The sequence below is a fragment of the Perca flavescens genome, chromosome 2 (assembly GCF_004354835.1).
Source record: "Perca flavescens isolate YP-PL-M2 chromosome 2, PFLA_1.0, whole genome shotgun sequence".
NCBI lineage: Eukaryota > Metazoa > Chordata > Actinopteri > Perciformes > Percidae > Perca > Perca flavescens.
This window is the reverse complement of record NC_041332.1, coordinates 33,316,698-33,338,152: the sequence shown is the minus strand read 5'-3', so window position 1 is coordinate 33,338,152 and position 21,455 is coordinate 33,316,698.

Here is a 21,455-nt window from a genome sequence, read left to right as displayed (position 1 = left end):
TGAAACGTAATAGTTCCAAAGGTCTGTAAATTTGGTTAACAGTAGATCCTAGATGGCTGCAGTAGAGAAAACGGTGAGCACACACAATATGTTCATCATGACTTATGATGAATAATGAGTTCAGAATGGTGTCGTTTCAGCCTAATATTTGTATTTAATTGAAGTATTTCATAAGTTGTTAAACTGCTTTTCATTTTATATTTATTTGATTTGCTATTTTTTTTATTATTTTACCCCTATCTATGTATTTATATGTTAGAAATAAATTGGATTGGTTGTTAATTTAACATGTTAATTGCTGGAGATATTAAAGGGGAACTACGCCCATTTTCAAAATTCATACATGTTATTCCTATGGTCTAATACAGTATTAAAATATTAGCATGCATGAACAATTCTCTCACAAATCCATAAACTAGAAAGCTAAAACTCGACTTTGTGATGTCATCAAGTATGGTGTATAATGCTGCGTTCATAGACAAAGGAAAAACATGTTTCCGAGTGAAAACGTCATCATTCACGTCACTTCCTGTGGCTGGATGGAGGCGACTTTGGTTCACTGAACATATTTCAGTGACAATAAACTGTTTATTGTGGGCAAATGCATCTGTCAAGAAACATACGCAGACACAACATGTTTCAAATTATTCATAAATAGGCCCATGTATAAAAAAACACCTTATCCGTGTCTTTTCCCATTGGTTGTCCTGCAGATAACACAAACACACACCTGTCCATGTGCTGTTTGGATGCTCGTATAAGAAAACAGCAGAGAATCTTTTGTTATTGTGGCCTCCATGTTTTCACACACCTGATGCTCTCGGCTACGCCCAACAGTTGGTGGCAGTCATGCAACAAGTTGTTATGCCAAACGCCCAATATAACAGAAGAAGAAGAACGCGCATTCCAACCATGTGAACGCTGGCAGTCGGAAAAACAACGTAATCACGGGATGCGGTCCCTGTTATTCCCAGGTGACATGAACGCAGCATATGTGTGGCACTGCTCCGTAGACAATAGGCTCGTTCCAGATGAACTTCCCCTCGCCTGTAAAGCGGACGAGAGCAGGCGGCAGCAGCCGGGGGCGGTGACAAAAATCCGCACCGACAGAGTAGCTGTCCAAATGCTCTACATGCAATCTGTTGCTGATTTGCACTGTAGATGATCTGTAATCTGAACAGATTTAGTCTCTCTGACTTCTAAACATAACTATCAGCCACACTACATGTGGTTTGTACAGGATAAGCCTTTAAATCAGACAAATCGCAGTTAAAATCCCTCATCCCTTCAAAATCAATAAAAAGTTTATATAAAACGTCATCATGTTGAGTCGATTCTGAACCAATCAGCTGAGAGGCCAGCGTTTCCCAGCATGCCCTGGGTCCGCCTGGGTCTTGCAGTCGGTGGAGAGCAACTGCGGCGCCTGGCTCTAACAACTGCGGCCGCCTTGATCTTGTGAGGTTATCGTTGCCCCCGTGTGCATGACGTCAGAGCAAGTTCGGGATCAAGTTGGACACAAATCTAACCGCCATGCATTGGGCGGCGATCGCCAGTGATCAATTCTGCACAGATCTGGCTCATCTCGAACGAGCCTTATGAATGGACCTTTTTCACAGCAGACGTGTTGACTTGTCATAGTAGAAAAAGCACAGCAGAAATTGATAACCTTAACGATGGCTCAATTCTATCAAGTGTCCCAGTAAGCTTTTTCTGTGAGTCAACATGCACAATACCAGGGCCTCTCCTAAGTGGAATGCAGCCATCAGTAATGGTTTAATACCAGGACCTCTCCTAAGTGGAATCATTAATGGTTTTGAATACACCTGGGCTTTTCCTACTATGACATGTCAACATATCTGCTGTGAAAAAGCTCTATTGGGAAATATGTTATAGATGACACTGAGAGCACCCAGGGGAATGTTCTGGCTATATGGGAATACTTTCTGTTTCACAACTGAGAACACTACAATATAATACAACTCATTTGGGTCTAAAACAAAAGAAAACAAAATCAGTCTTCCATTCATTGTCTCTGGTGCAGCTCCAGACTTTATACCTGATGACATCACAAGTTTGAGACTTCTCTGGTTTCTGGCTTTGAGAGAGAGTAGCTCATGTTCACCAGTATTGATTAAACGTTCCTAGGCCGTGGAAATAACATTGGAATTAATTTAGGTGGTGTTCCCCTCTAAGGATTTTAAAGAAATAAAAGTATCCATTCCTTCTTTAAATAATTCAAATTGCAGGTTTCCTTTAAAAGCATGAAAAAGTGGGAAGATGTCGGGTAAATCATGTTCACTGAATCACTGAATTTAATTTCCTAAATCACATTTCACATTTGATTTTACTATCTAAACAAATATAGAGATTATTTAAAATGCAAATCATGTGACAAAAAAAACATCTAAAAAAAAAATCAAAGAAAACATATACCACTAGGGCCAAACGATATGGGGGGGGAACTGAATTGCGATTTTTCTGCCAGATCTTTTGTGTGAAAAGTTTAGCTAAAGTTCAATATTCACTATGTAACAGATAACATTATAACATGAGACACCATCAAAACTGCTCTATATTCTTACGCAAGGAGGAGAACATCGATATGAATTGCCAGCAATAAGTGTTTTTCTTTTAATAAGTAGGGAACATTGAACAGTCAAGCAGAGAACATTTATCACACAATCTAAAGTATAGTATATAAAGTATATAATAACAAAACAATACCAATAAAACATATCAGTACTTCAGTCAACTGAAACTGAAGTTCAATAGCAACATCTACATATTGCACCTTCTACCATCATGTTAAATAAAGTTATACAAAATAAATGAAAAATCCACTGAAAATGGGACATTTCTGTAAACAATCTGTGTAACATTATTCCAGCATTTGAACAGTACATATAATAATAAAAAGAGGAATAAAAAATGCTTAACTAAATGTTACACCAAACATTCAACTAAATATTCCACATTTGATTAATCGCGGTCTTCACAACTGGCTGTTTGGTGTCAGTCTTTCACCTAACTTTGTGAAAATATCAGGACCATAGCCGAGATTGTCAGATGATAGGCTATTATTCCTCTTGTCTGGCTGCTAATGTATTAATGGCATATTTATATATATATATATATATATATATATATTTCAATCAGGAGAGACTTTGTTGCAGATATGCAATGATTTATTGTACATATGCATGAAATGTACAGTACAGTCTTTGGAGATTAGACTCCACCGTCATTTTAAAAATCTGAAAAACTTTTAAAAGGGGTAGGGCCAAAATATGAACCCCCCCCCCAATGGAGTCTAGACACTGATGGTGGCGTGCGGAGCCTGAAGACCAACGCCGAAAAGCCGCCGGTAGAGGCCTGCCGGAGGAGGACCCAGGAGCGGTGAGGGGCGAAGACCGGAGGAGCAGGGGAGGAGGAGGAGGGTGGTGCTCGTATCCTGAAATGACAACTGAGCAGCAGAGAGAGACGGGTTTAAAACAGGGATGTCATGCAGTGATTGGCTCGTGATTTTCGTGGCTGCTTCTGATTGGTTAAAAGAAAAGTGACCACCTCTACGGCTGATTCGTTTAGAGGAGAGAGAAAGTGATTATGTTTTAGAAGTCTTCCTGAAAGAATTTGTGCTGAGCTCCATTTATAGATATATAGTACTCAATAGAAGAAATAGTTTTTTTTCTAGTAGGAGAAAACTATTTCATTAAAGCAACAATTCATGGTTACTGTCTGACAGTAGTCTGTTTTAGTCGGCCTATGTGTGTGTGTGTGTGTGTGTGTGTGTGTGTGTTTGTGTGCGTGCATTACATTCAGGATTAAGCTTGACATGTATCTGTAGTTAGAGTCAGAGCAGCCCTGTGCAGGTGGTACAACCGATAACATTTTAATCTTATTTTCAAGGTGAGGAAAAAGCTAGCAGAGGCTAAACTCTGTGTGTGTGTGTGTGTGTGTGTGTGTGTGTGTGTGTGTGTGTGTGTGTGTGTGTGTGTGTGTGTGTGTGTGTGTGTGTGTGTGTGTTCTGTTTGATATTTGAAGCCAATAACAAGAGAAGTTATCTACGAGGAGCCATTGAGAAATACCTACTTAGCTGAATCTGCAGTGAGCATAATCGATAGGCTGGTTGAAAGAGTTGGTTCTTAGTTGAATTTGTGGGAGTTCACAGATTATATATAAACACATGTCTGTACTGTACGTTAGCCAACACACACCTTGTGTCTGTGTGTTTCAAACCAATGAGCTAAAAGAATGAGCTACAGTGTCTATAAAGCTTATGTGAATCCTTTGTTTTTCCTCTAATTGGACCACTGTGATGTACAGTATACTTGAAAAAAAAAAAAGAAACACCCCTCTCAGTACACTGTCTTTTTTTCCCCCTCCTTTCCATTTTCGGTCACATTTCCTGTTCTTTGCTACAGACTCTCTCTTTCTGGCCCTTGACTGAAGATACACTTGGGCCACAGTGTTATTAGGAATAAGAGACTGTTTCTGTGTAGAGGATGGGTCTGTTTGGCTTTTTCCTTTGGCAATGTCGAAAAGCTCCTTCAAGTTCAGTTTAGTTTAAAAAAAAAAAAATACGGGAAAAGGTCAGTGAAAGAAAGAGAGCGTTTTAATCCAAACCATGGTCTTTTTCCTAAACTTAACTACTAGTTTTGGTGCCGAAACTTAACTTTCATCGCCGCATGACGCTCACTTTTTCTGGCTAAACTCAACTACCACGGCCCCTGAAAGCACCGTCATCTGGTGGTGCCTGTAACCGGCTCACCGTCACTTTTGTCTGCTAAACAACTGCCGCTGGTAGCCGGTGTCCCGGAGCTCTATATCGGCCAAATACAACCTGCAACTGCCGCTCTGATTTTATCCTTCTATTGCACTATAGACTGTTCACGTTACAGCGCTTTACTTAGTTTAAAATACTTCTATTTTAGGTATATCATATATACCCATATTATTGGTGAGGTAGTTAGGAAAAACAAGATTTGGCTAGAGGAAAATCTGATTGGCTGGTAACTTTAAGAATCTACTGGCCTTGTTGGCTGGTGATCAAAAAAGTGGATTTAAAGCCCTGATTACAGCCATCAAAGGAGTTAGCCAGGAACAGATGACAGCTTTATGCTGAAGGGCACCGCGATATTTTCACCCCAACCTACTGTATATCCACTGCAGACGGTTAAACACACCTCCACAGAGCACATGCAACAATGTAATTATATACTTTCTCTTTTTTTATAACTCACAAATTTAAGATAAAATAAATAAATAAAAACTACCCTCCCATGCTCTCCCCAAGCGAGACTACTACAAATTGTTTCAGCTTTGCCCTCCGATCTCCCACTGTTTTCAATATGTTTAAAGTTGTAACATGTGCAGCTCAGCACCGTCTAGTGGTTTTATATCCAGTGCCTTTCATTACAGAGGCCGTTAATGTCCCCCTGAGCTGGGGGGAGAAAAAGGGCAGACAAGAAAGCAAGCAAACCGACAGAAGGTTTCAAGGGATAATGTCACTTTGAATAAGAAGACAAAGAATTGCAGTTTTCTGACTTAACTGTCGGTCAGTCAAGACAAATTTCAGCACCCTTTGTTATCAGGGAGCACACTGAGATTGGTGACGACAATTTATCAATTTGATGTAAAAAAGGATTAAGAGGTTGGCCAGTTGATATGCTTGCAGATCTGCTATATTTTGTAAAGCCTATATACCTGGGGTCTTCAACGTTTTTTTAGGCCAAGGACCCCTAACCTGAAAGAGAGACGAGAAGGGAGCCCCTGCTACATTTATATTGCATACAACTGAGTTGCATAATAAACTGGGCCTACAATAACGTGTCGGTTGGAGCACCCCGTGCAGGAACAAAGCTTTGATACCGTAGCAATAGCTTTATTTGTATAGCAAAACAAAGTGTTATGTCAGGGATAGTAGAATAAAAAGTGATAATACAAATAGATCATAGATCAATGGAGGTTTCTAACAATGAGTTCTTAGTGGATAAAATTATGTTTTGTTAGTCCAGAGTTTAAGGGAATATAATATAATAGCACCTAACATCAAAACACTGACAAGAAAGGAGATAAGTTGAATATGGATACAATCAGAGGTGGGCAGAGTAGCCAAAAATTGTACTCAAGTAAAAGTACTGTTACTTCAGAATAATATGACTCAAGTAAAAGTAACAAGTAGTCATCCAAATAATTACTTGAGTAAGAGTAAAAAGGTACTTGTAGAAAAAACTACTCAAGTACAGAGTAACTGTTGAGTAATGTCTTATTTATTTTTTAACACAAGCATTCAATCAGACAGACAAAAATACAAAATAATCATCTTTAGGTAAATTATAGTTCATCCAATCAATAAAATAAATTAAAATTAATTAATTAATTAATTACAAAATAGCTGAAATTAAAATAATCCAGGTAAATTCAAGTACTTAAAAAATAAAATCAATAAAATAATAATACATTAAAAATAAATAAGCACAAGTAACACAAATTTCCAAACCTTTATACTTTTTTACCAGGCTCTGCAGGCAGAACTAGAACAAGGTAATGGAGCTGCTGTTTTGCACTTTTACTAAGGTAAACATGCTTTCATTATGAGGCCAGAGGCCTGTACTACGAAGTAAGATTTGGGGTAACGAGGTAACTTCAGGTTCAACCCAGGGTTTTCTATATCACGAAGGTGGATCACTTGATACTGGGTTAAATCGCCGTGGTAACTTATGCTGGACGCCTAACCTGGTCGGGAGCAGGTTAAGTTGGAGATCAGAGATCAACCGGTGTAAAAGCTCCGCCTACTGACCAATCAATACTCGATTGATAACGGCGTCACCGTTCTTATAGATCAGGGAGGAGTGCACTCATACAAAAAACATTTAGAGACCGACAACCCTGTTAACATTACCTGATGGGTATATTTATGAAATATATAGATTTTAATGGGAGGGAATTACATATCGGCTATTTCTTGGCTTCTTGAGCCGTGTGTTGCCAATGCGCACAGTGGTTTGAATTATGTTTATATATATTTTTTATTTGCTCTCACGATCCCTTCCACTGCCAGGGTTGCAACTGCAAATAGGCTAACGCAACGACAGTTTATGGAAAGCACAAGTGTAGTTATGGTCAGATCTTGTGCCTGACTGATGGGGAAGTGATATTGATTAGCGTTGTGATTTACGCATTTACAGTGTCGCCTTTTTTTTTTTTATTGCCAGCTGTCCTCCTGTTTTAGGAAGCGGCGACTGTATTGCGTTTTGCCTGTAAAACCGTGTCTGTGCTCTTCATATTTATGTAGAATTATAGTTTGCTCTTCTTATGTAAAATATGTGGCTATTGGTCATGTTGTGCAAACCCCGCCTCTTTTATGTGAACGCGTGCGTCGCTGGACTGGGAAACCCTGGGTTGATTGAACTAGTCAGGGCACTGCAATAGAATGGTCAAGGGCACTTTAGCAATAGAATCATCAAAATCTTGTTTTCTCCATGATGCCAAGGTATTTATGGACATGCTGGTCAACAATGGGACAATGAAGATCTTTGTTATGTGAATCAGGTTTCCATTTCAACGGGGAGCCATATTTGGCCATTTGGGGGCACTGCAAAGTGAGTCACTTTAGCAATAGATTGGTCAAAGGCACTTTAGCAATAGAAATATCAAAATCTTGTTTTCTCCATGATGCCAAGGTATTTATGTACATGCTGTGCATCATTTGAACACTGAAGATCGGTGTTATGTGAATCAGGTTTCCATTTCAACGGGGAGCCATATTTGGCCATTTGGGGGCACTGCAAAGTGAGTCACTTTAGCAAGAGAATGGTCAAAGGTACTTTAGCAATACAATGGTCTATAACTTGATTTCTCTGGAGCTGGGTTTTCTCCATGATGCCAAGGTAATTATGGACATGCTGGACATCAATGGGACACTGAAGATCTGTGTTATGTGAATCAGGTTTCCATTTCAACGAGGAGCCATATTTGGCAATTTGGGGGCACTGCAAAGTGAGTCGCTGTAGCAATAGAATGGTCAAAGGCACTTTAGCAATACAATGGTCTATACCTTGATTTCTCTGGAGCTAGGTTTTCCCATGATGCTAAAGTATTTATGGACATGCTGGGCATCAAAGGGACACTGAAGATCTGTTATGTGAATAAGGTTTCCATTTCAATGGGGAGCCATGCTTGGCCATTTGGGGGCACTGCAAAGTGAGTCACTTTAGCAATTGAATGGTCAAAGGCACTTTAGCAATACAATGGTCTATACCTTGATTTCTCTGGAGCTTGGTTTCCTCCATGATGCCAAGGTATTTATGGACATGCTGGTCATCAATGGGACACTGAAGATCTGTGTTAGGTGAATCAGGTTTCCATTTCAACGGTGAGCCATATTTGGCCATTTGGGGGCACTGCAAAGTGAGTCACTTTAGCAATAGAATGGTCAAAGGAACTTTAGCAATAGAATCATCAAAATCTTGTTTTCTCCATGATGCCAAGGTATTTATGGACATGCTGGTCATCAATGGGACAATGAAGATCTGTGTTATGTGAATCAGGTTTCTATTTCAACGTGGAGCCATATTTGGCCATTTGGGGCACTGCAAAGTGAGTCAATTTAGCAATAGAATGGTCAAAGGCACTTTAGCAATACAATGGTCTATACCTTGATTTCTCTGGAGCTGGGTTTTCTCCATAATGCCAAGGTATTTATGGACGTGCTGGGCATCAATGAGACAATGAAAATCTGTGTTATGTGAATCAGGTTTCCATTTCAAAGGGGAGCCATATTTGGCCATTTGGGGGCACTGCAAAGTGAGTCACTTTAGCAATAGATGGTCTATACCTTGATGTCTCTGGAGCTGGGTTTTCTCCATGATGCCAAGGTATTTATGGACATGCTGGTCATCAATGGGACACTGAAGATCTGTGTTAGGTGAATCAGATTTCCATTTCAACGGTGAGCCATATTTGGCCATTTGGGGGCACTGCAAAGTGAGTCACTTTAGCAATAGAATGGTCAAAGGAACTTTAGCAATAGAATCATCAAAATCTTGTTTTCTCCATGATGCCAAGGTATTTATGGACATGCTGGGCATCAAAGGGACACTGAAGATCTGTTATGTGAATAAGGTTTCCATTTCAATGGGGAGCCATGCTTGGCCATTTGGGGGCACTGCAAAGTGAGTCACTTTAGCAATTGAATGGTCAAAGGCACTTTAGCAATACAATGGTCTATACCTTGATTTCTCTGGAGCTTGGTTTCCTCCATGATGCCAAGGTATTTATGGACATGCTGGTCATCAATGGGACACTGAAGATCTGTGTTAGGTGAATCAGGTTTCCATTTCAACGGTGAGCCATATTTGGCCATTTGGGGCACTGCAAAGTGAGTCACTTTAGCAATAGAATGGTCAATGGAACTTTAGCAATAGAATCATCAAAATCTTGTTTTCTCCATGATGCCAAGGTATTTATGGACATGCTGGTCAACAATGGGACAATGAAGATCTGTGTTATGTGAATCAGGTTTCCATTTCAACGGGGAGCCATATTTGGCCATTTGGGGGGCACTGCAAAGTGAGTCACTTTAGCAAGAGAATGGTCAAAGGTACTTTAGCAATACAATGGTCTATAACTTGATTTCTCTGGAGCTGGGTTTTCTCCATGATGCCAAGGTAATTATGGACATGCTGGACATCAATGGGACACTGAAGATCTGTGTTATGTGAATCAGGTTTCCATTTCAACGAGGAGCCATATTTGGCAATTTGGGGGCACTGCAAAGTGAGTCGCTGTAGCAATAGAATGGTCAAAGGCACTTTAGCAATACAATGGTCTATACCTTGATTTCTCTGGAGCTAGGTTTTCTCCATGATGCTAAAGTATTTATGGACATGCTGGGCATCAAAGGGACACTGAAGATCTGTTATGTGAATAAGGTTTCCATTTCAATGGGGAGCCATGCTTGGCCATTTGGGGGCACTGCAAAGTGAGTCACTTTAGCAATTGAATGGTCAAAGGCACTTTAGCAATACAAGGGTCTATACCTTGATTTCTCTGGAGCTTGGTTTCCTCCATGATGCCAAGGTATTTATGGACATGCTGGTCATCAATGGGACACTGAAGATCTGTGTTAGGTGAATCAGGTTTCCATTTCAACGGTGAGCCATATTTGGCCATTTGGGGGCACTGCAAAGTGAGTCACTTTAGCAATAGAATGGTCAAAGGAACTTTAGCAATAGAATCATCAAAATCTTGTTTTCTCCATGATGCCAAGGTATTTATGGACATGCTGGTCATCAATGGGACAATGAAGATCTGTGTTATGTGAATCAGGTTTCTATTTCAACGTGGAGCCATATTTGGCCATTTGGGGGCACTGCAAAGTGAGTCAATTTAGCAATAGAATGGTCAAAGGCACTTTAGCAATACAATGGTCTATACCTTGATTTCTCTGGAGCTGGGTTTTCTCCATAATGCCAAGGTATTTATGGACGTGCTGGGCATCATTGAGACAATGAAAATCTGTGTTATGTGAATAAGGTTTCCATTTCAAAGGGGAGCCATATTTGGCCATTTGGGGGCACTGCAAAGTGAGTCACTTTAGCAATAGATGGTCTATACCTTGATGTCTCTGGAGCTGGGTTTTCTCCATGATGCCAAGGTATTTATGGACATGCTGGTCATCAATGGGACACTGAAGATCTGTGTTAGGTGAATCAGATTTCCATTTCAACGGTGAGCCATATTTGGCCATTTGGGGGCACTGCAAAGTGAGTCACTTTAGCAATAGAATGGTCAAAGGAACTTTAGCAATAGAATCATCAAAATCTTGTTTTCTCCATGATGCCAAGGTATTTATGGACATGCTGGTCAACAATGGGACAATGAAGATCTGTGTTATGTGAATCAGGTTTCCATTTCAACGGGGAGCCATATTTGGCCATTTGGGGGCACTGCAAAGTGAGTCACTTTAGCAAGAGAATGGTCAAAGGCACTTTAGCAATACAATGGTCTATACCTTGATTTCTCTGGAGCTGGGTTTTCTCCATGATGCTAAAGTATTTATGGACATGCTGGGCATCAAAGGGACACTGAAGATCTGTTATGTGAATAAGGTTTCCATTTCAATGGGGAGCCATGCTTGGCCATTTGGGGGCACTGCAAAGTGAGTCACTTTAGCAATTGAATGGTCAAAGGCACTTTAGCAATACAATGGTCTATACCTTGATTTCTCTGGAGCTGGGTTTTCTCCATAATGCCAAGGTATTTATGGACGTGCTGGGCATCATTGAGACAATGAAAATCTGTGTTATGTGAATAAGGTTTCCATTTCAAAGGGGAGCCATATTTGGCCATTTGGGGGCACTGCAAAGTGAGAATTGTCAAAGGCACTTTAGCAATACAATGGTCTATACCTTGATTTCTCTGGAGCTGGGTTTTTTCCATGGTGACAAGGTATTTATGGACATGCTGTGCATCAGTGGAACACTGAAGATCTGTGTTATGTAATTCAGGTTTCCATTTCAACGGGGAGCCATATTTGGCCATTTGGGGGCACCGCAAAGTGAGTCACTTTAGCAATAGAATGGTCAAAGGAACTTTAGCAATAGAATCATCAAAATCTTGTTTTCTCCATGATGCCAAGGTATTTATGGAACTGCTGGTCAACAATGGGACAATGAAGATCTGTGTTATGTGAATCAGGTTTCCATTTCAACGGGGAGCCATATTTGGCCATTTGGGGGCACTGCAAAGTGAGTCACTTTAGCAAGAGAATGGTCAAAGGCACTTTAGCAATACAATGGTCTATACCTTGATTTCTCTGGAGCTGGGTTTTCTCCATGATGCCAAGGTAATTATGGACATGCTGGACATCAATGGGACACTGAAGATCTGTGTTATGTGAATCAGGTTTCCATTTCAACGGGGAGCCATATTTGGCAATTTGGGGGCACTGCAAAGGGAGTCGCTGTAGCAATAGAATGGTCAAAGGCACTTTAGCAATACAATGGTCTATACCTTGATTTCTCTGGAGCTAGGTTTTCTCCATGATGCTAAAGTATTTATGGACATGCTGGGCATCAAAGGGACACTGAAGATCTGTTATGTGAATAAGGTTTCCATTTCAATGGGGAGCCATGCTTGGCCATTTGGGGGCACTGCAAAGTGAGTCACTTTAGCAATTGAATGGTCAAAGGCACTTTAGCAATACAATGGTCTATACCTTGATTTCTCTGGAGCTTGGTTTCCTCCATGATGCCAAGGTATTTATGGACATGCTGGTCATCAATGGGACACTGAAGATCTGTGTTAGGTGAATCAGGTTTCCATTTCAACGGTGAGCCATATTTGGCCATTTGGGGGCACTGCAAAGTGAGTCACTTTAGCAATAGAATGGTCAACGGAACTTTAGCAATAGAATCATCAAAATCTTGTTTTCTCCATGATGCCAAGGTATTTATGGACATGCTGGTCAACAATGGGACAATGAAGATCTGTGTTATGTGAATCAGGTTTCCATTTCAACGGGGAGCCATATTTGGCCATTTGGGGGCACTGCAAAGTGAGTCACTTTAGCAAGAGAATGGTCAAAGGTACTTTAGCAATACAATGGTCTATAACTTGATTTCTCTGGAGCTGGGTTTTCTCCATGATGCCAAGGTAATTATGGACATGCTGGACATCAATGGGACACTGAAGATCTGTGTTATGTGAATCAGGTTTCCATTTCAACGAGGAGCCATATTTGGCAATTTGGGGGCACTGCAAAGTGAGTCGCTGTAGCAATAGAATGGTCAAAGGCACTTTAGCAATACAATGGTCTATACCTTGATTTCTCTGGAGCTAGGTTTTCTCCATGATGCTAAAGTATTTATGGACATGCTGGGCATCAAAGGGACACTGAAGATCTGTTATGTGAATAAGGTTTCCATTTCAATGGGGAGCCATGCTTGGCCATTTGGGGGCACTGCAAAGTGAGTCACTTTAGCAATTGAATGGTCAAAGGCACTTTAGCAATACAATGGTCTATACCTTGATTTCTCTGGAGCTTGGTTTCCTCCATGATGCCAAGGTATTTATGGACATGCTGGTCATCAATGGGACACTGAAGATCTGTGTTAGGTGAATCAGGTTTCCATTTCAACGGTGAGCCATATTTGGCCATTTGGGGGCACTGCAAAGTGAGTCACTTTAGCAATAGAATGGTCAAAGGAACTTTAGCAATAGAATCATCAAAATCTTGTTTTCTCCATGATGCCAAGGTATTTATGGACATGCTGGTCATCAATGGGACAATGAAGATCTGTGTTATGTGAATCAGGTTTCTATTTCAACGTGGAGCCATATTTGGCCATTTGGGGGCACTGCAAAGTGAGTCAATTTAGCAATAGAATGGTCAAAGGCACTTTAGCAATACAATGGTCTATACCTTGATTTCTCTGGAGCTGGGTTTTCTCCATAATGCCAAGGTATTTATGGACGTGCTGGGCATCATTGAGACAATGAAAATCTGTGTTATGTGAATCAGGTTTCCATTTCAAAGGGGAGCCATATTTGGCCATTTGGGGCACTGCAAAGTGAGTCACTTTAGCAATAGATGGTCTATACCTTGATGTCTCTGGAGCTGGGTTTTCTCCATGATGCCAAGGTATTTATGGACATGCTGGTCATCAATGGGACACTGAAGATCTGTGTTAGGTGAATCAGGTTTCCATTTCAACGGTGAGCCATATTTGGCCATTTGGGGGCACTGCAAAGTGAGTCACTTTAGCAATAGAATGGTCAAAGGAACTTTAGCAATAGAATCATCAAAATCTTGTTTTCTCCATGATGCCAAGGTATTTATGGACATGCTGGTCAACAATGGGACAATGAAGATCTGTGTTATGTGAATCAGGTTTCCATTTCAACGGGGAGCCATATTTGGCCATTTGGGGGCACTGCAAAGTGAGTCACTTTAGCAAGAGAATGGTCAAAGGCACTTTAGCAATACAATGGTCTATACCTTGATTTCTCTGGAGCTGGGTTTTCTCCATGATGCTAAAGTATTTATGGACATGCTGGGCATCAAAGGGACACTGAAGATCTGTTATGTGAATAAGGTTTCCATTTCAATGGGGGAGCCATGCTTGGCCATTTGGGGGCACTGCAAAGTGAGTCACTTTAGCAATTGAATGGTCAAAGGCACTTTAGCAATACAATGGTCTATACCTTGATTTCTCTGGAGCTGGGTTTTCTCCATAATGCCAAGGTATTTATGGACGTGCTTCATTGAGACAATGAAAATCTGTGTTATGTGAATAAGGTTTCCATTTCAAAGGGGCCATATTTGGCCATTTCTGCAAAGTGAGAATGGTCAAAGGCACTTTAGCAATACAATGGTCTATACCTTGATTTCTCTGGAGCTGGGTTTTTTCCATGGTGACAAGGTATTTATGGACATGCTGGTCATCAGTGGAACACTGAAGATCTGTGTTATGTAATTCAGGTTTCCATTTCAACGGGGAGCCATATTTGGCCATTTGGGGGCACCGCAAAGTGAGTCACTTTAGCAATAGAATGGTCAAAGGAACTTTAGCAATAGAATCATCAAAATCTTGTTTTCTCCATGATGCCAAGGTATTTATGGAACTGCTGGTCAACAATGGGACAATGAAGATCTGTGTTATGTGAATCAGGTTTCCATTTCAACGGGAGCCATATTTGGCAATTTGGGGGCACTGCAAAGGAGTCGCTGTAGCAATAGAATGGTCAAAGGCACTTTAGGGTCTATACCTTGATTTCTCTGGAGCTAGGTTTTCTCCATGATGCTAAAGTATTTATGGACATGCTGGTCATCAAAGGGACACTGAAGATCTGTTTATGTGAATCAGGTTTCCATTTCAATGGGGAGCCATATTTGGCCATTTGGGGGCACTGCAAAGTGAGTCACTTTAGCAATTGAATGGTCAAAGGCACTTTAGCAATACAATGGTCTATACCTTGATTTCTCTGGAGCTTGGTTTTTCCATGATGCCAAGGTATTTATGGACATGCTGGTCATCAATGGGACACTGAAGATCTGTGTTATGTGAATCAGGTTTCCATTTCAACGGTGAGCCATATTTGGCCATTTGGGGGCACTGCATTTTAGCAATAGAATGGTCAAAGGCACTTTAGCAATAGAATCATCAAAATTTGTTTTCCCATAATGCCAAGGTATTTATGGACATGCTGGTCAAATGGGACAATGAAAATCTGTGTTATGTGAATCAGGTTTCCAGGTGGTTTCAAAGGCATATTTGGCCATTTGGGGGCAATGGAACAAAGTGAGTCAATTTAGCAATAGAATGGTCTTTAGCAATACAATGGTTGATTCCATCTGGACATGCCATGGGACACTGTCTGTTTATGTGAATCAGGTTTCCATTTCAACCAAAGTCACTTTAGGTAGATTTATTTATGGACATGCTGGGCATCAATGGGACACTGAAGATCTGTTATGTGAATCAGGTTTCCATTTCAACGGGGAGCCATATTTGGCCATTTGGGGGCACTGCAAAGTGAGTCTCTTTAGCAATAGAATGGTCAAAGGCACTTTAGCAATAGAATTATCAAACTCTTGTTTTTAGCTCCATAATGCCAAGGTATTTATGGACGTGCTGGGCATCAATGAGACAATGAAAATCTGTGTTATGTGAATCAGGTTTCCATTTCAAAGGGGAGCCATATTTGGCCATTTGGGGGCACTGCAAAGTGAGTCACTTTAGCAATAGAATGGTCTATTTAGCCATGATGTCTCTGGAGCTGGGTTTTTTCCATGGTGACAAGGTATTTATGGACATGCTGTGCATCAGTGGAACACTGAAGATCTGTGTTATGTGATTCAGGTTTCCATTTCAACGGGGAGCCATATTTGGCCATTTGGGGGCACCGCAAAGTGAGTCACTTTAGCAATAGAATGGTCAAAGGCACTTTAGCAATAGAATCATCAAAATCTTGTTTTCTCCATGATGCCAAGGTATTTATGGACATACTGGTCATCAATGGGACAATGAAGACCTGTGTTATGTGAATCAGGTTTCCATTTCAACGGGGAGCCATATTTGACCATTTGGGGGCACTGCAAAGTGAGTCACTGTAGCAATAGAATGGTCAAAGGCACTTTAGCAATACAATGGTCAAAGGCACTTTAGCAATACAATGGTCTATACCTTGATTTCTCTAGAGCTGGGTTTTCTCCATGATGCCAAGGTATTTATGGACATGCTGGGCATTAATGGGACACTGAAGATCTGTTATGTGAATAAGGTTTCCATTTCAACGGGGAGCCATACTTGGCCATTTGGGGGCACTGCAAAGTGAGTCACCTTAGCAGTAGAATGATCAAAGGCACTTTAGGAATAGAATCATCAAAATCTTGTTTTCTCCATGATGCCAAGGTATTTATGGACATACTGGTCATCAATGGGACAATGAAAATCTGTTTTATGTGAATCAGGTTTCCATTTCAACGGGGAGCCATATTTGGCCATTTGGGGGCACTGCAAATTTAGTCACTTTAGCAATAGAATGGTCAAAGGCACTTTAGCAATACAATGGTATATACCTTGATTTCTCTGGAGCTGGGTTTTCTCCATGATGCCAAGGTATTTATGGACATGCTGGGCATCAGTGGAACACTGAAGATCTGTGTTATGTGATTCAGGTTTCCATTTCAATGGGGAGCCATATATGGCCATTTGGGGGCACCGCAAAGTGAGTCACTTTAGCAACAGAATGGTCAAAGGCACTTTAGCAATAGAATCATCAAAATCTTGTTTTCTCCATGATGCCAAGGTATTTATGGACATACTGGTCATCAATGGGACAATGAAAATCTGTTTTATGTAAATCAGGTTTCCATTTCAACGGGGAGCCATATTTGGCCATTTGGGGGCACTGCAAATTTAGTCACTTTAGCAATAGAATGGTCAAAGGCACTTTAGCAATACAATGGTCTATACCTTGATTTCTCTGGAGCTGGGTTTTCTCCATGATGCCAAGGTATTTATGGACATGCTGGGCATCAATGGGACAATGAAGATCTGTGTTATGTGAATCAGGTTTCCATTTCAACGGGGAGCCATATTTGGCCATTTGGGGGCACTGCAAAGTGAGTCACTTTAGCACCAGAATGGTCTATACCTTGATGTCTCTGGAGCTGGGTTTTTTCCATGATGACAAGGTATTTATGGACATGCTGGGCATCAGTGGAACACTGAAGATCTGTGTTATGTGATTCAGGTTTCCATTTCAACGGGGAGCCATATTTGGCCATTTGGGGGCACTGCAAAGTGAGTCACTTTAGCAATAGAATGGTCAAAGGCACGGTAGCAATACAATGGTCTATACCTTGATTTCTCTGGAGATGGTTTTTCTCCATGATGCCAAGGTATTTATGGACATGCTGGGCATCAATGGGACAATGAAGATCTGTTATGTGAATCAGGTTTCCATTTCAACGGGGATCCATATTTGGCCAGTTGGGGGCAATGCAAAGTCAGTCACTTTAGCAATGGAATGGTCAAAGGCACTTTAGCAATAGAATGGTCTATACCTTGATTTCTCTGCAGCTGGTATTTCTCCATATTTCCAGGGTAGATATGGACATGCTGGGCATCAATGGGACACTGAAGATCTGTGTTATATGAATCAGGTTTGCATTTCAGCGGGCAGCCATATTTGGCCTTTTGGTGGCACTGCAAAGTGAGTCACTTTTGCAATTGAATGGTCAATGGCACTTTAGCAATAGAATGGTCAAAGGCACTTTAGCAATAGAATGGTCAAAGGCACTTTAGCAATAAAATTTGCTATACCTTGATTTCTCTGGAGATGGTTTTTCTCCATAATTCCAGGGTAGATATGGACATGCTGGGCATCAATGGGACATTGAAGGTATGTGTTATGTGAATCAGGTTTCCATTTCAATGGGGAGTCATTTTTGGCCTTTTGGGGACACTGCAAAGTGAGTCACTTTAGCAATGGAATGGTCAAAGGCACTTTAGCAATAGAATGGTCAAAGGCACTTTAGCAATAGAATGGTCTATACCTTGATTTCTCTGCAGCTGGGATTTCTCCATATTTCCAGGGTAGATATGGACATACTGGGCATCAATGGGACACTGAAGATCTGTGTTATGTGAATCAGGTTTGCATTTCAGCAGGCAGCCATATTTGGCCTTTTGGGGGCACTGCAAAGTGAGTCACTTTAGCAATTGAATGGTCAAAGGCACTTTAGCAATAGAATGGTGAAAGGCACTTTAGCAATAGAATGGTCTATACCTTGATTTCTCTGGAGCTGGGTTTTCTCCATAATTTCAGGTTGGATATGTACATGCTGGGCATCAATGGGACATTGAAGATCTGTGTTATGTGAATCAGGTTTCCATTTCAACGGGGAGCCATATTTGGCCTTTTGCAGGCACAACAAAATCAGTCACTTTAGCAATAGAATGGTCAAAGGCACTTTAGCAATAGAATCATCAAAATCTTGTTTTCCCCATAATTCCAAGGTATTTGTAGACATGAGTCTACAAATTGAGTCACTTTAGCAATAGAATGGTCAAAACCTTGATTTCTCTGGAGCTGGGTTTTCTCCATAATTCCAGGGTAGATATGGACACTGACTCTTTCTCAGACTGCTCTAAAAACCAGGTTTTGTACCTGTTGTGTAACGTGTTATTGGTGTTTACTGTAGCTAATGGTAGGCTAACGTTACCTGCTTTGTAACGTGTTATTAGTGTTTACTGTAGCTAATGGTAGGTTAACGTTACCTGCTGTGTAATGTGTTATTAGTGTTTACTAGCATGACATGCAGCCATGTTTCTGTTGCCTCTAACTTCTGTTTTGCAGCATCAGAGTGCAACGCAGACATTTAAGTGGCACCGTAATCCGCGTTGCTATTTCGTCTGGTAGATGCCGGGCTCATCGGATTTTAACACGCGGCGTTAACGTGAACAGAAAATTGCGTTGCCTGTATCTTTTTATGGCAAATGCGCATGTGTGGAAAGCAGTCGCACAACAGCTGGAATGACTCCTGCATATTATCCTTCAACAGAGGAGGAATGTAGCACAATATGGATGTGAAAGCAGTTATAATTAGCCTATATGTGACAATACTTTTGTATTTGTGGTTAAAATCAACAAATAATCATGATTATTAATCATGATCTCAATATTGATCAAAATAATCGTGATTATCATTTTGGCCATAATCGTGCAGCCCTAGCAGACGATGTACAAATCTATTTGCCTGTAAAAAAACAATGAGAAGGACACTGTACAGCTTTTGTTGAACTGCTTGAGTGATATCAAAATTTGGTTGGATCAGAATTTTCTCTGTCTCAATGATAATAAGACTGAAATTGTTGTGTTTGGTCGTACTGTACATTTTAGTGCCTGTGTAGATGCTCTTGGTACTTTAGGTTCCCATATTTGACCTTTTACCAAGAATCTGGGTGTGATTTTTGACAGTGCTTTTAAATTTGACAAACAGATTAGTTCTGTTGTTAAAACCAGTTTCTCTCAGCTGAGACTCTTGGCTAAGGTCAAGCCTTACCTGCTATGCAAAGACTTTGAAAGAGTCATACATGCATTTATTACCTCCCATGGTAACACTTTACAATAAGTGTACATTAATTAGCATTAGTTAATGCGTTAATAAGCATTAATTAACCGTTATTAAGGGTTGAATACATTGTGTAATAAACATTTATTAACAATGCTCATGTTAACTAAGGTATTAATTGACACATTATTTACCATTAGTTGATGCCTTAATTAGCATTAGTTAATGCATTATAAAAGCATTAACTAACCATTATTAAGGGTTGAATAAATTGTCTAATAAACATTTATTAACAATGCTCATGTTAACTAAGGTATTAATTGATGCATTATTTACCATTAGTTGATGCCTTAACTAACTTATAATCACAGTTAACTAAGGTGTCTATTTTACCATTAGTCAATGCAGTAATAAGCCCTGACTAACTATTAAAAACAGTTAATTAAGGTGTCTATTATATCATTAGTTAATGCAATAATAAGCCTTGACTAACTGTTAATAACAGTTAACTAAGGTGTATATTTTAACATTAGGTAATGTACTAAAAAGCCTAAAGTGGAAATAAAAGCTACACCCTTAGTTGATGTTGATGAAGGTATTTCCTAATATTACTTGGTGCTTGATAAAGATGTTTGATAGCATGTATGTCTTAAGGTTCACGCCCAAGCCATGTCATTATGAGAAAACTTTTTTTATTGTTAATTTATGGGTTATGTTTGTCCACATACCTTTGTCCACTATATTTGTCCATCCTCCAACATATGACTTACTTTTGGTAGAGGGTGAGATCAGGGAAAAGACTCCATAGTCTCCATACAGAGGTTTGCTTCTTCCTTTGTCTTCATATAGACATTAACTTAAAGCCCAACCTATATAAATTATTGTGCATGCTATATAAGCATTACTTAACCTAAAATGGTCACTTAATTAATGTGTAACAATACTGAAAAAGCCTTAATAAACCATAATTAAACATTTATCAATGCTCTTTGGTAGATTTATTGTAAAGTTGAGAACATATACACCTTAACTAACACTTAATTAATGTGTAACAATACTGAATAAGCCTTACCTAACCATCAATAAACAGTTATTAATGCTCCGGTAGACTTCACGTATGCGGTCAGACCCATCTGCTAAAGTGCTGATGGGGGGCCGAGACTGAGAGCTACATGGAAAAATATGCACCAAACATGCCACTTTGAAATGAATGAATACATTCATGAATACAAAATTTGTAGGTTAATATAGTATATTGTCACGTGAGATATCACGTGAGACACACGGAAATAATTTTTGAAATAAGTGTGTTTTTGCCATGCCAGGACAGACATTGACCTTTGTTTTTTTATCCGTGCAGTGCACAGCACCGCTGCTGTTTTGCCTAGCTTGAGTTTTACACTTACTTACTTAGTTTACCTGTTTACCTTTATTTTTGTATTGAGGGGAGTTCATTTCGTTTGGCTATTGTATATTTTGTGACTTTTAATCTGGCCTGAGATTTTAGAAATCTAGTGGATGCTCGAGTTATTAGTAGAGGTGGTGATGTATAACTGGCTCATTTTATTAGTAACATTGCATGGTTTTAATGAGATTTAATGTGATTTGGGTTTATTTTGATATTTGCATGTTGTGTTTATATGCATTCCTTGTTTCTTTTTTTATATGATCCACCCACAATAACCATTTTAACCACTTAAACAGTTTTCACTTTAAAAGTCTTTATCTGAATGAAATTCCCCTCTCCTACTGTGTTTTGTATTTTTGGTTGTTTTGTTTTTGTTGCATTGGTTCTGTTTTTAGCTTATTTTTATAGTTATATTTAAATGAACATTGTCTTTGGGTTTAAAATAAATCATTTCAAGTTGCC